The sequence below is a fragment of the Ranitomeya variabilis genome, chromosome 8 (genome assembly GCF_051348905.1).
Source record: "Ranitomeya variabilis isolate aRanVar5 chromosome 8, aRanVar5.hap1, whole genome shotgun sequence".
Lineage (NCBI taxonomy): Eukaryota > Metazoa > Chordata > Amphibia > Anura > Dendrobatidae > Ranitomeya > Ranitomeya variabilis.
This window is the reverse complement of record NC_135239.1, coordinates 208,767,750-208,781,702: the sequence shown is the minus strand read 5'-3', so window position 1 is coordinate 208,781,702 and position 13,953 is coordinate 208,767,750.

The window sequence follows — 13,953 nt, the reverse complement described above, 5'->3', positions numbered from 1 at the left end:
CTATATTCTTGTACATGGAGGACAATAATTATGTTAGCAGACCAATACGGTTTACAGGTAGACATGCACATGTGTCATTCTCTACTCATTATTTGTTCTGTGTAGTCTTAGTATTAAGTCTTAGTATTGAGCAGACAGTAGATTGCAAATATTATTTGATAAACAAAAGTAACACATTAACTAATTATTGGACAATTATTATATTCTTCTCCCAGAGGAAAGAATTATTTAGGAAGGACGCTTCACTTTTCACAAGGTGACTTCATTGAAAGGGTTAAGTGGTGCCGCAGACAGACTGTAGAATAACTCGCTGGCCTTACAGTGCATGCAGGGAGATAATTAAGAAAACAATTCAATCTCATTAGTAAATGTGATGGGGTCTGGGAGAGAGATGCCAGAGTAATTGAAATGAGCATTTCCCCCCAGGGAGGGGGTCGGGGACCCTCATACAGACCACTGGCATTTCTGCTTTTGCAAAGAAATTATTCTGATCCTTCAGTAGAGTAAGAAGGAGATGTAGTAAGTGCAGGGGGAGTAAAGGATCTCATACGGGGGCAGCATAGCTATAAGGGGGTGTTTTACATTGGGGTCTCTGTATCTGCTCAGGGTCTTCAGCCTCCTCGGGCACCAGAATCTGGATGCCTCTGTTACCCCTTCACCCCCTACAGTTGCACCCCCGTTACTGATTGACTTTGCACCTTTGGCCCTCAGATTTTGGGCTGATTTGTCGGATCCATTGCTGTAAGCCATTTATTTTCTATCCACACCTTCCCTGCAGCAGATTCCCCCGGTGCTGACGCCGCAGAGATGGGGATTTATGGTCCAGAGACATCAGCTGTTACAGGATGCAGGTGGAGGGGCATTTATTGCAGCTCTGCTCTGCAGATGAGAGACGTGACTCTGTCCAGATGTGTCTGCAGCTGTGTTATATGTGACCGTACAGGCGGCTCCACTGCTGCCCGATGCTGGAGCCATGCACTGAGGCCAGGCAGAGTTGTCATGGGGATGCAGCCTGTCCCTCCATAGTGGTGACCTGCCATCTCCTCAGGACTAAAATATTCTTTTATCAGACCAGAAGGCAGAGGCGTAATTAGAGTCCCATCATGGGCCCTGGTGCAAAATTTGGCCGGGGCCCTCACCGCCATGTTTCTCAGATGTATAGGCCTTTTAGTGTTCCAGTGAAGACATACATGTTTAACCCCCAAGCAACAATGTCCCCCATTCTGTAATAATGTTTCCGACCATGTGCCCCTTTCCTGTATCAATGTCCTCATTTTTGGTCCCTTTCCTGGTAAAATGTCTTCCATTCTGAGCCCCTTCTTGGTATAATGTCCCCCATCCTGGACCCCTTCCTAGGATAATGTCCTCCATCCTGGGCTCCTTTCTCGTATAATGTCCTCCATTCTGGGCTCCTTCCTCGTATAATGCCCTCCATCCTGGGCACCTTCCTAGAATAATATCTCCCATCCTGAGCCCTTTCCTGGTACAATGTCCTCCATCCTGAGCCCCTTCCTGGTATAATGCCCCCCTCCATCCTGAGCCCCTTCCTGGTATAATGCCCCCCTCCATCCTGGGCTCCTTCCTGGTACAATGGCCTCCATCCTGAGCCCCTTCTTGGTATAATGCCCCCCTCCATCCTGGGCTCCTTCCTGGTACAATGTCCTCCATCCTGGGCCCCTTCCTGGTATAATGCCCCCCTCCATCCTGGGCCCCTTCCTGGTACAATGTCCTGCATCCTGGGCCCCTTCCTGGTATAATACCTGCCATCCTGAGCCCCTTCCTGGTATAATGGCCTCCATCCTGAGCCCCTTCCTGGTATAATGCCCCCCTCCATCCTGGGCCCCTTCCTGGTACAATGTCCTGCATCCTGGGCCCCTTCTAGTAATATTTGTCCCTGTTCTGATATTCTTCTCTAACAAATGTGAAAATAAACAATTCTTCTCACCTTCCACCATTCCCAAGATGAGTGCCATCGTCTTCCAGAAGCCGGCAGCTGACTTGCATTCTCTGCGACTGTGATCGTTACGCCTCTATCCATCTAGCAAGTGTGAACAGGTGCAAGCTGCAGCGACTGCATAGTATAGAAGCAAAAGAACACGGCCACCAGCGCTAATATATACGAAAACATCCCCGGAGTGACAGGTCACTGCTCCTGACAAAACAGCGCTTCCCTCTCCTGAAACACTCTGTGCTGCTGGGCCAGTGTCAAGCTAGCTGATTTAGCATGGAGCTCCCCTTTAAGAACAGAGCCAAAGGGACCGGTAAAACAACACGGCTTTGTAATTCCTCGACATACGGTGTAACCAGTTATTTGCTGAAGCCAGAATTAACATCAGCCACTTGAGAGGGTCGGATTTATTCCACGTCTATTGTTTGTTGTAGAAAATCCGGCTTTTTTAAATTTTAATTCCAGTGTAATCAGCTCATTTGCATACAGCGGCGGAACAACCGTGGAATGACTTAATCGCTGCCCTTGAAATGAAAGGAATTCATTGCCACTTGCAGGCGGACAAAGGGTTAAACCAGACAAAAGACAAAATATTTTTCAACATTCTACGTTATAGTTTTTGCCTAAGGGAGTCATACAGAGGGCAGGATACTTTGGTGGCATCATACACTGTGGGGGCACTGTGGGGGCATTATACTCTATGTGGTGGTGGGTGCTATAGGATCATTATGCGGGGGCATCATACTGTGTTAGGGGGCACTGCGGGGGCATCATACTGTGTTGGGGGGCACTGTGGGGGCATCATACTGTGCTGGGGGCACTGTGGGGGCATTATATTGTGTTGGGGGGCACTGTGGGGGCATCATACTGTGTTGGGGGCACTGTGGGGGCATCATACTGTGTTAGGGGGCACTGTGGGGGCATTATAATGTGTTGGGGGCACTGTGGGGGCATTATACTGTGTTGGGGCACTGTGGGGGCATCATACTGTGTTGGGGGCACTGTGGGGGCATCATACTGTGTTGGGGGCACTGTGGGGGCATACTGTTGGGGGCACTGTGGGGGCATCATACTTTGTTGAGGTGCACTGTGGGGGCATCATACTGTGTTGGGGCACTGTGGGGGCATACTGTTGGGGGCACTGTGGGGGCATCATACTTTGTTGAGGTGCACTGTGGGAGCACTGTGGGGGCATCATACTGTGTTGGAGCACTGTGGGGGCATCATACTGTGTTTGGGGGCACTGTGGGGGCATCATACTGTGGGGGCACTGTGGGGGCATCATACTGTGTTGGGAGCACTGTGGGGGCATCATACTGTGTTGGGGGGCACTGTGGGGACATCATACTGTGTTGAGAGCACTGTGGGGGCATCATACTGTGTTGGGGAGCACTGTGGGGGCATCATACTATGTTGAAGGGCACTGTGGGGGCATCATACTGTGTTGGGGGACTATGGAGGAATCATACTATGCGTGGGGTTGATGCTTTAGGATCATTATGCGGGGGCATCACACTGTATGAGGGGACTGCGGGGTCATCATTGTGGAATTCAGAACTCAGGGCAACTTTATATGTGTGGGGAACACTATGGGGGTATCATTATTTGGAGGGCACTGTTGGGGTTTCATAATATGTAGGAGACACACTGTGGGAGCATCAATGTGTTTAGTGGGCATCATACCGTATGTGTAGGCATGGAGGCATCCTTATTTATGTGGGGGTAACTATGGGGTATCATTATCTGGGGGGTACTGTAAGCCTTTTAATCTGTGGGGGATACAATGTGGGGATTGTATGGGAGGAGCACTGTGGGGGCATCTCTGCATGTGGGGGGCATCTCTTTGGAGCAGCATGCTGTGTGTGGAGGAGATTTATGGGGACATCATATTGCATGGAGGTCGTAAGCAGAAAAGGGGTGTAAACTGTGTGACAACTGAAAGGGGCATCGATAGCAGTACTATTACTAGACTGGGCTAGGGGCACAACTGAGCTGTAAAAATGTGTCCCTTTTTCCTGTCCTTCATAGTTGGGAGGTCTGGAATATTTGTGACCACATGTAGCCCCAGGCTGTGGGTCTCCCTAACTAACAGCAAAAACCTGGAAGGAGGGAGATGCAGCTGCAGTTTCTCTCTCTCTCTGTCAGTCTTCATGCTGTAACTATCTGATTGGCCCAGACCACACAGCACAGCTCTGACATCACACCAGGAAGTGTCCGCCCACAGATGGAGAGAGAGAAAGTGCAGCAAAAAGAAGGAAAAGCACCAACTCTGCATCTATCATCTACAGCTGCCTAAAGAGGGAGAAGGATTTAGGATATTCCTAAAGAATCACATATTATTCATCTCCGACAAACATTACCTGATACATTGTATGACAGCTAACCATGGCGCCACCTGGTGGAGGCCAATATATCTCATCAGAAAACCTTTGTATATGATGGGGTCAGATTAAAGCAAATGAATGAGTCTAGAGGTCCTAACCCTAAATCATCTGCCCCTGTTCACGATAACCTGCTTAGCATTCTAAATGACCCTCGTCTCCTGTAACCCACCATTAGCTTACATGCATTTACCCCTCTGTTAACCCCTGTTATGAGACAATTAGATTCTCAGCCCCTTGCGATGTCTTTCTTATATACAGGGTTATGAATTAACCACTGGCTACAAACTTCTGCCCCAATTCAGTATTTCTGCACAGCAACCTTATCTGCCAGAAAACAAATCTGTCCATCAGCTCCTAACAGAATGGAGCAAATGTGAACGGGTGCAAACTGCAGTGACTGTAATATGTAGGAATAAATGGGCGCAGCAGACACTGTGCGCCGCCAGAAATCTGCAAACACCAACTATGTGCAATGTAAACTGCATTACCGCCATATAGATTATACTTGTAAAAATGAAGCTACTTAGTGCACAAATTGGTCATCTCGTGTGCGCCCACCAGCCATGGGACCATCAAAGGTCGCCTTGTTGTGGCTGGTGGGCGCACACGAGGTGATCAATTTGTGTGTTTAGCATCTCATTTTTGTACGTATAGTCTATATGGCAATAATGTAGTTGACATTGCACATACTCGTTGAAGCCGCCTCATCTCGCAGATACAATGCATTTCTCAGCTTGCAATAAATGTGAAATATCTTCCCCAGCGAATAGACGTCATTACATCCTTTCCTTTAGCCACTAGGGGGCAGTAGCAGCCTTTTTTTTTTTTTTAGCTACCATGAAACCTGCACTCCCACCCTGCACCTTTCTGGATGTACAACCATCTAGTTACACAGCAGCCCAGAGCAAGGGTTGGGAGAAGCAGAAGGTGATAGCGGGAGGGGGCGGCCGCGGCTTTCTTGATGATAATTTGAATGCACCCGTTAATGATCAAAGTGTTACACACTAATTACTAGCACTTACCTATGAGATATTAAGTAATCTGTCTCTTTTTTTGCACCTAACGATGATTCTCTTAATGAGCTTCAGACTGACTCTTTTATAAATATTTTATTTATTTATGGCTTAATTTTTATTTTAAGCTGATAATTCCCCGGTGGAAGCGCGAGAGGATGGGAAGCGCGATAAGTTAAGTGAAGAAAGTTGCTGGCGGATATGGATGACAGACTGTACACGTCTTAATAAAATACTCAGAAGGTCGTTGGGTGTGGACCATGGGCGGGCACATCAGTCACCGGAATACAATGGGCGAGGTAATTTGCCAAATTTAGGTTTTGTTTGCCAAAAATAATCAATTTCCTTAAAAATGACACCCCCCATCTAGAGGCGCTTGTAGTCAACAATGTAATGTAATCACTTGAGACCCCACTGTGGAGACCCCGCTCCCTCCACCTGATCCATCTGTTACAGCCAGGGAGACCACAAACTACAAGATCTCACAGTAAGATATCACTCCGTGACTGCGAAGATAAATGGACGTCCATGTAATGCCCAGATGCCAACAGATCGACAGTGGGGGGAAGCTTTATTGGAGACCCCCTACACTTCTAATACCTCTAAATCTACAATTCAACTTATATGTGCCTATATCTAGCTATTATCTATTTAGTATCTATTTTCTATATCTATCTATTATCTATCTATCTGTTATCTATTTATTATCTATCTATTTTCTATTATCTATCTATTATCTATTTATTTATCTTTTATCTATTTATCTATCATCTATCTAGTATCTATCCATGTGTTATCTATTATCTATCTATCTATTATGTGTCTTTCTATTTATCTATTATCTACAGTTGTACTCGAAAGTTTACATACCCTGGCAGAATTTATGCTTTCTTGGCCTTTTTTCAGAGAATATGAATGATAACACCAAAACGTTTTCTCCACTCATGGTTAGCGGTTGGGTGAAGCCATTTAGTATCACTCTACTGTGTTTTCTTTTTTTAAATCATATTGACAACCCAAAGCATCCAAATGACCCTGATCAAAAGTTCACATACCCCATTTCTTAATACCGGGTATTGCCCCCTCTAACATCAATGACAGCTTGAAGTCTTTTGTGGTAGTTGTGGATGAGGTTCTTTATTTTCTCAGATGGTAAAGCTGCCCACTCTTCTTGGCAAAAAGCCTCCAGTTCCTGTAAATTCCTGAGCTGTCTAGCATAACCTTCATGCTTGAGATCTCCCCAGAGTGGCTCAATGATATTGAGGTCAGGAGACTGAGATGGCCACTCCAGAACCTTCACTTTGTTCTGCTGTAGCCAATGGCAGGTCGACTTGGCCTTGTGTTTTGGATCGTCATGTTGGAACATCCAAGTACGTCCTATGTGCAGCTTCCAGGCTGTTAAATTTGCCTCCAGTATTTGCTGATATTATGCTGCGTTCATCTTTCCTTCAACTTTGACCAAGTGTCCTGTGCCTTTGTAGCTCACACATCCCCAAAACATCAGCGATCCACCTCCGTGCTTTACAGTAGGAATGGTGTTCCTTTCATCATAGGCCTTGTTGACCTGTCTCCAAATGTGACGTTTATGGTTGTAGCCAAAAAGTTCAATTTTGGTCTCTTCATTTCAAGTTAACTTGTAGGCAAGATACTGTACTTTGTGGCATTTGCGCAGTAATGGCTTTCTTCTGGCGAATCGACCATGGAGCCCATTTTTCTTCAAGTGCCTCCTTATTGTGCATCTTGAAACAGTCACACCCCTAGTTGTTAGAGAGTCCAGTATTTCAGCTGATGTTATTTGTGGGTTTTTCTTTGCATCCCGCACAATTTTCCTAGCAGCTGTGGAAGACATTTTTGTTGCATCTACCTGACCATGGTTTTGTTTTTACAAAGCCCCTGATTTTCCATATGTTAATCACAGTTTGAACACTGCTGACTGGCATTATCAATTCCTTGGATATCTTTCTGTATCCCTTTCCTGTTTTATACAGTTGAACTACCTTTTCCCGTAGATCCGTTGACAATTATTTTGCTTTTCCCATGACTCACAATTCAGAAATGTCAGTGGCTGGTTGAAAGATGCAAGAGTCTGTCTGGATTCCAGAAACTCACTCATCTTTTATGCATACACACTGATTACAAGCAAACAGGTCACAGGTGAGGATGTTACCTTTAGTAGCCATTCACACCCATTTGTGTCAACTTCTGTGCATGTTATGAGGCCAGAATCACCAGGGTATGTGAACTTTTGATCAGGGTCATTTGAATGTTTTGGGTTGTCATTATGATTTAAAAAGAGAAAACACAGAAGTCTGACAATAAATGGCTGCACCCAACCACTAACCATGAGTGGAGAAAAAGTTTTTGTGTTGTCATTCATGTTCTCTGAAAAAAAAAAGGCCAAGAAAGCAAAAATTCTGCTGGGGTATGTAAACTTTTGAGCAAAGCTGTATCTATTATCTATCTAGCTAGTATGTATCTATGTATATAGAGTACAGACCAAAAGTTTGGACACACCTTCTCATTTAAAGATTTTTCTGTTTTTTCATGACTATGAAAATTGTACATTCACACTGAAGGCATCAAAACTATGAATTAACACATGTGGAATTATATACTTAACAAAAAAGTGTGAAACAACTGAAATTATGTCTTATATTCTAGGTTCTTCAAAGTAGCCACCTTTTGCTTTGATGACTGCTTTGCACACTCTTGGCATTCTCTTGATGGGCTTCAAGAGGTAGTCACCGGGAATGGTCTTCCAACAATCTTGAAGGAGTTCCCAGAGATTCTTAGCACTTGTTGGCCCTTTTGCCTTCACTCTGCGGTCCAGCTCACCCCAAACCATCTCGATTGGGTTCAGGTCTGGTGACTGTGGAGGCCAGGTCATCTGGTGTAGCACCCCCATCACTCTCCTTCTTGGTCAAATAGCCCTTACACAGCCTGGAGGTGTGTTTGGGGTCATTGTCCTGTTGAAAAATAAATGATGGTCCAACTAAACGCAAACCGGATGGAATAGCATGCCGCTGCAAGATGCTGTGGTAGCCATGCTGGTTCAGTATGCCTTCAATTTATATTAAATCCCCAACAGTGTCACCAGTAAAGCACCCCCACACCATCACACCTCCTCCTCCATGCTTCACGGTGGGAACCAGGCATGTAGAGTCCATCTGTTCACCTTTTCTGCGTCGCACAAAGACACGGCGGTTGGAACCAAAGATCTCAAATTTGGACTCATCAGACCAAAGCACAGATTTCCACTGGACTAATGTCCATCCTTGTGTTCTTTAGCCCAAACAAGTCTCATCTGCTTGTTGCCTGTCCTTAGCAGTGGTTTCCTAGCAGCTATTTTACCATGAAGGCCTGCTGCACAAAGTCTCCTCTTAACAGTTGTTGTAGAGATGTGTCTGCTGCTAGAACTCTTTGTGGCATTGACCTGGTCTCTAATCTGAGCTGCTGTTAACCTGCGATTTCTGAGGCTGGTGACTCGGATAAACTTATCCTCAGAAGCAGAGGTGACTCTTGGTCTTCCTTTCCTGGGGCGGTCCTCCTGTGAGCCAGTTTCTTTGTAGCGCTTGATGGTTTTTGCCACTGCACTTGGGGACACTTTCAAAGTTTTCCCAATTTTTCGGACTGACTGACCTTCATTTCTTAAAGTAATGATGGTCACTCGTTTTTCTTTACTTAGAATTTGTATTATGGCAAGAAAAAAGCAGCTAACAGTCTATTCAGTAGGACTATCAGCTGTGTATCCACCAGACTTCTGCACAACACAACTGATGGTCCCAACACCATTTATAAGGCAAAAAATCCCACTTATTAAACCTGACAGGGCACACCTGTGAAGTGAAAACCATTCCCGGTGACTACCTCTTGAAGCTCATCAAGAGAATGTCAAGAGTGTGCAAAGCAGTCATCAAAGCAAAAGGTGGCTACTTTGAAGAACCTAGAATATAAGACATAATTTCAGTTGTTTCATGCTTTTTTGTTAAGTATAAAATTTTGCATGTGTTAATTCATAGTTTTGATGCCTTCAGTGTGAATGTACAATTTTCATAGTCATGAAAATACAGAAAAATCTTTAAATGAGAAGGTGTGTCCAAACTTTTGGTCCGTACATATCTATTTACCGTATATACTCGAGTATAAGCCGAGATTTTCAGCCCAAATTTTTGGGCTGAAAGTGCCCCCTCGGCTTATACTCGAGTCACGGTCAGCGGGTGAGGGGGAGAGGGCGCTGAGGCATACTTACCTGCTTCCGGGGTTCCTGGCGCTCCCCCTGCCCGTCTCACGGCCTTCGGTGCCGCAGCTCTTCCCCTGTTCAGCGGTCACATGGGACCGCTCATTAGAGAAATGAATAGGCTGCTCCACCTCCCATAGGGGCGGAGCCGCATAATTCATTTCTCTAATCAGCGGTGCCGGTGACCGCTGACAGAGGAAGAGGCTGCGGCACCGGAGACCAGCTGTCCGGGGGAAGGAGCGGGACGCCGGGAGCAGGTAAGTATCGCATATTTACCTGTCCTCGTTCCACACGCCGGGCGCCGCTCCGTCTTCCCGTCCTCTGGCTCTGACTGTTCAGGTCAGAGGGCGCGATGACGCATATAGTGTGCGCGCCGCCCTCTGCCTGATCAGTCAGTGCGGAGAGACGCCGAGACGGGACGCTGGGGAGCTGCAAGCAAGAGAGGTGAGTATGTGTTTTTTTTTTTTATTGGAGCAGCAGCGTTATATATGGCACAGATTTATGTGGAGCATCTATGGGGCAATGGTGCAGAGCACTATATATAAGGCACAGCTTTATGTGGAGCACCTATGGGGCAAAGGTGCAGAGCACTATATATAAGGCACAGCTTTATGTGGAGCATCTATGGGGCCATAATCAAAGGTCAAAGGTGCAGAGCATTATATATGGCACAGCTATCTATGGGGCCATAATCAAAGGTGCAGAGCATTGTATATGGCACAGCTATCTATGGGGCCATAATCAAAGGTGCAGAGCATTATATATGGCACAGCTATCTATGGAGCATCTATGGGGCCATAATCAAAGGTGCAGGGCATTATATATGGCACAGCTTTCTATGGAGCATCTATGGGGCCATAATGAACGGTGCAGAGCATTATATATGGCACAGCTTTATGTCGAGCATCTATGGGGCAATAATGAATGGTATGGAGCATCTATTTTTAATTTTGAAATTCACCGGTAGCTGCTGCATTTTCCACCCTAGGCTTATACTCGAGTCAATAAGTTTTCCCAGTTTTTTGTGGCAAAATTAGGGCGGTCGGCTTATACTCGGGTCGGCTTATACTCGAGTATATACGGTATCTATTATCTATCTATGTATCTATCATCTATCTATTATCTATTTATTATCTATCTATTATCTATCTATTATCTAGCTATCTATTATGTATCTATGTGTATATATATATATATATGTATATCTATTATCTATCTATGATTATCTATCTATTATCTATGTATATATATATATATATTATCTTTCTATTATCTATCTATTTATCTATTATCTATCTATCTATCTATCTATTATCTATTATCTAGCTATCCATTATGTATCTATGTATATATATATATATATATATAATATATATCTATATATATATATATATATATATATATTTATTATCTATCTATGTATATATATATTATCTTTCTATTACCTTTCTATTATCTATCTATCTATTATCTTTCTATTATCTATTATCTATCTATACATCCATCTTTGTATCTATCTGTCCCTCCATCCGTCCCCCCATCCATCTCTATCTCTGTGCGGAGCCTGGTACCCGCACATCTGTCTCCGTAATGCAGCACCATGGGCAGCTCCTGCCGGCAGCTGATATCAGGAAACAAGAAGATGATTCATAGATTCCAATGTCAGATCGTTAGCAGATACGTTGATAAATGAGACACCAGGTTATAGATAATAAGAGGATAATGCAACATGATAATATAATTATAATCAGCATTATCCTTGTGATAACATAGAACAATAGCACGGTCATGTTTCCACCGCCTCATCTCTGCACCTTATACCAGTGTTCTTCTATTTTCCTCAGGCATCAGATGACTTTTTTATGTAAAGGAATATTCCGGCTTCTGTCTGACATCTTGGCTGTAACAATCGCCGGATCGCTGCCGGTCCTATGATGTCTGCCTCACTTATCGCAAAACAAGATGCGAACAGATGACATTTCACCAAAGCTGTAAAGTTTCTCTTTAGAGCAGGAGAGCAGATTTCAGCCTCAGGCCCAGGAGAGGGGAGAGCCTGCACCCAGTGCAGCAGCACACCGCATCATGCCACAGGCAGGGAGCAAGCGCCAGCCCAACTCTACAGGAGGGGTCAAATATGGGCAAAGTCACCATCCACCCTCCCCTCCGATTTACATGACCGTTCTACAGCAGATGCCCCCCATATCGTTGTCACTGAACCGTCTGCCCCAGATATTATTCAACATGTCTCTACCATTGAGAAAACAGTGGTGGGAACTATAATTTGGCTGCCATCACAGGGGACATGAAGTGTTACACGATTTCCATTGAATTCAATGTCCCTCAAAGAGAGAAACAGTTCGGAATGTGAGAACCCCCCACCGTGAGACCGTTCCCCACTAGGACACTGGACCGTGGGCTCTATGAACCCTTCACTGCAAGTTATGTAATCTGAGTCCCAATGTGACCTTATTAAAGACAGCGGAGGACGAGGGAACATGGAGCTTTGCTGTAGAAGTGGCCTGTGCGCCTTGTCTTCTGTATAGAATCCTGCCGTCATTTTTTTTAGCGCAGTAATGAAATGTCTTGACCTTTATATTGCAGCCATTAAGACATAAATGAACATGAGGTTTACAGCCCCGGAGCATTCATCATGGTGCAAATGATGGAAATCAGCCCCTTCTACAGCGAATAAACGGAGGAGAGGAGCTGAAAAATGGCAGCAAAAATAGAAAAGATGTCACATGCAGCGGGAAACCTGGTACATACTATGGAAAAATATCTATTATCCATCTATCTATCTATCTATCTATCTATCTATCTATCTATCTATCTATCTATCTATCTATCTATCTATCATCTATCTATGTATCTATTTATTATCTATCTATCTATCTATCTATCTCTCCATCTATCTATCTATCTCTATCTATCTATCTATCTATCTATTATCTATCTATGTATCTATTTATTATCTATCTATCTATCTATCTATCTATCTATCTATCTATCTATCTATCTATCTATCTATCTATCTACATTTATTTCCACCAGCAATCATCCCGACATGTCTCCGCACCTTCTGTCTTTGTAAGTGGCCCTTTCGCCCTTGGGCTCAGGTATATTTGCCACCTTTGCCCCCTCTGTTTTTACCCCACTACACACAAGGAGACCCCAGTAATTCTTGACTGGGAGGGGAGTAGACAGACCCTAGAAGATGGCTGGAGAACGGTCCTGACAGTCTCCATTTGTCTCTCTAGAACATGAATATCAATGGTGTCAGTAATTCCAATTGAACACGAATGGGACCTAAAAGCCACGAATGTATCCAGCGAATACATGAATTATTCCTTGTGATGAAAGCCAAAAAAAGTCCAGATCTAACAGTATCGGGAGTGCGCGATGCTATGATTGAGTCATACTCTCATGCTTATGGGAATGGAGGCAGGCTAATCCCTATGAGGACGCTGACTTCACCCTGTCTGAACTGTTCCAATGCTGCCTATTGTTTGAATAAGTGAGAACTGAAACAAGTCTGTGCAGCATAAAGAGACAGTCTACTGTACAGCAGACAGATCATGTGACCTCTTCAACACACATTGTATCCAATAAGTGGAGACTGCTACTCTGCAACATGAACTTACAATACTGCAGCATGTGGCTGCAAAACTACAACTCTCAGCATTCACTAACTACCTCTGTCTGCCAGTCACTTGCAGTTCTTTTTATGCTTTTTTCCCATAAAGTTCTGCTTCTTTTTTTTTTTTTTTACCACAAAGTGATATGGTGCAATCTTATAATTCTTCTAATTGTTAGACTGAAAGGAAATTATTACATTCAGAAGCTATTCAAGGTGTTTTCCAGGACTAAAACATTATGTATTTCTAGGATCATTTATCAATATCGGATGGGTGGGGGTCCGACTTCTGCCTTGCCCACCAATCTGCAGACATGAGGTGGCTTCTTTACTTTCTCTCTGCTGACATTCCCACCATCATCATGGGTGACTTCAACATCCCCACTGATACCGTTCAGTCAACAGCCTCCAAACTCCTGTCCCTTACTTCATCCTTTGGACTTACTGAGTGGTCCTCTGCAGCCACCCACACAGACAGACATACACTAGACCTGGTCTTCACCTGTCTCTGCTCTCTAACTTCACCACCTCCCCTCTCCCTCTATCCGACCACCATCTGCTCACTTTCCTATCCCTGTCCTCCTCACCGGTCACCCATGTCCAGCAAAATGCGCACCCTCGCAGAAACCTCGCATACCTAGACACCCACACGCTCTCTGACTCTATCCTACCACTGGCATCCATATCCTTACTTCTCAACACAGACACTGCCACTGCTTTCTACAATGCCACTCTCG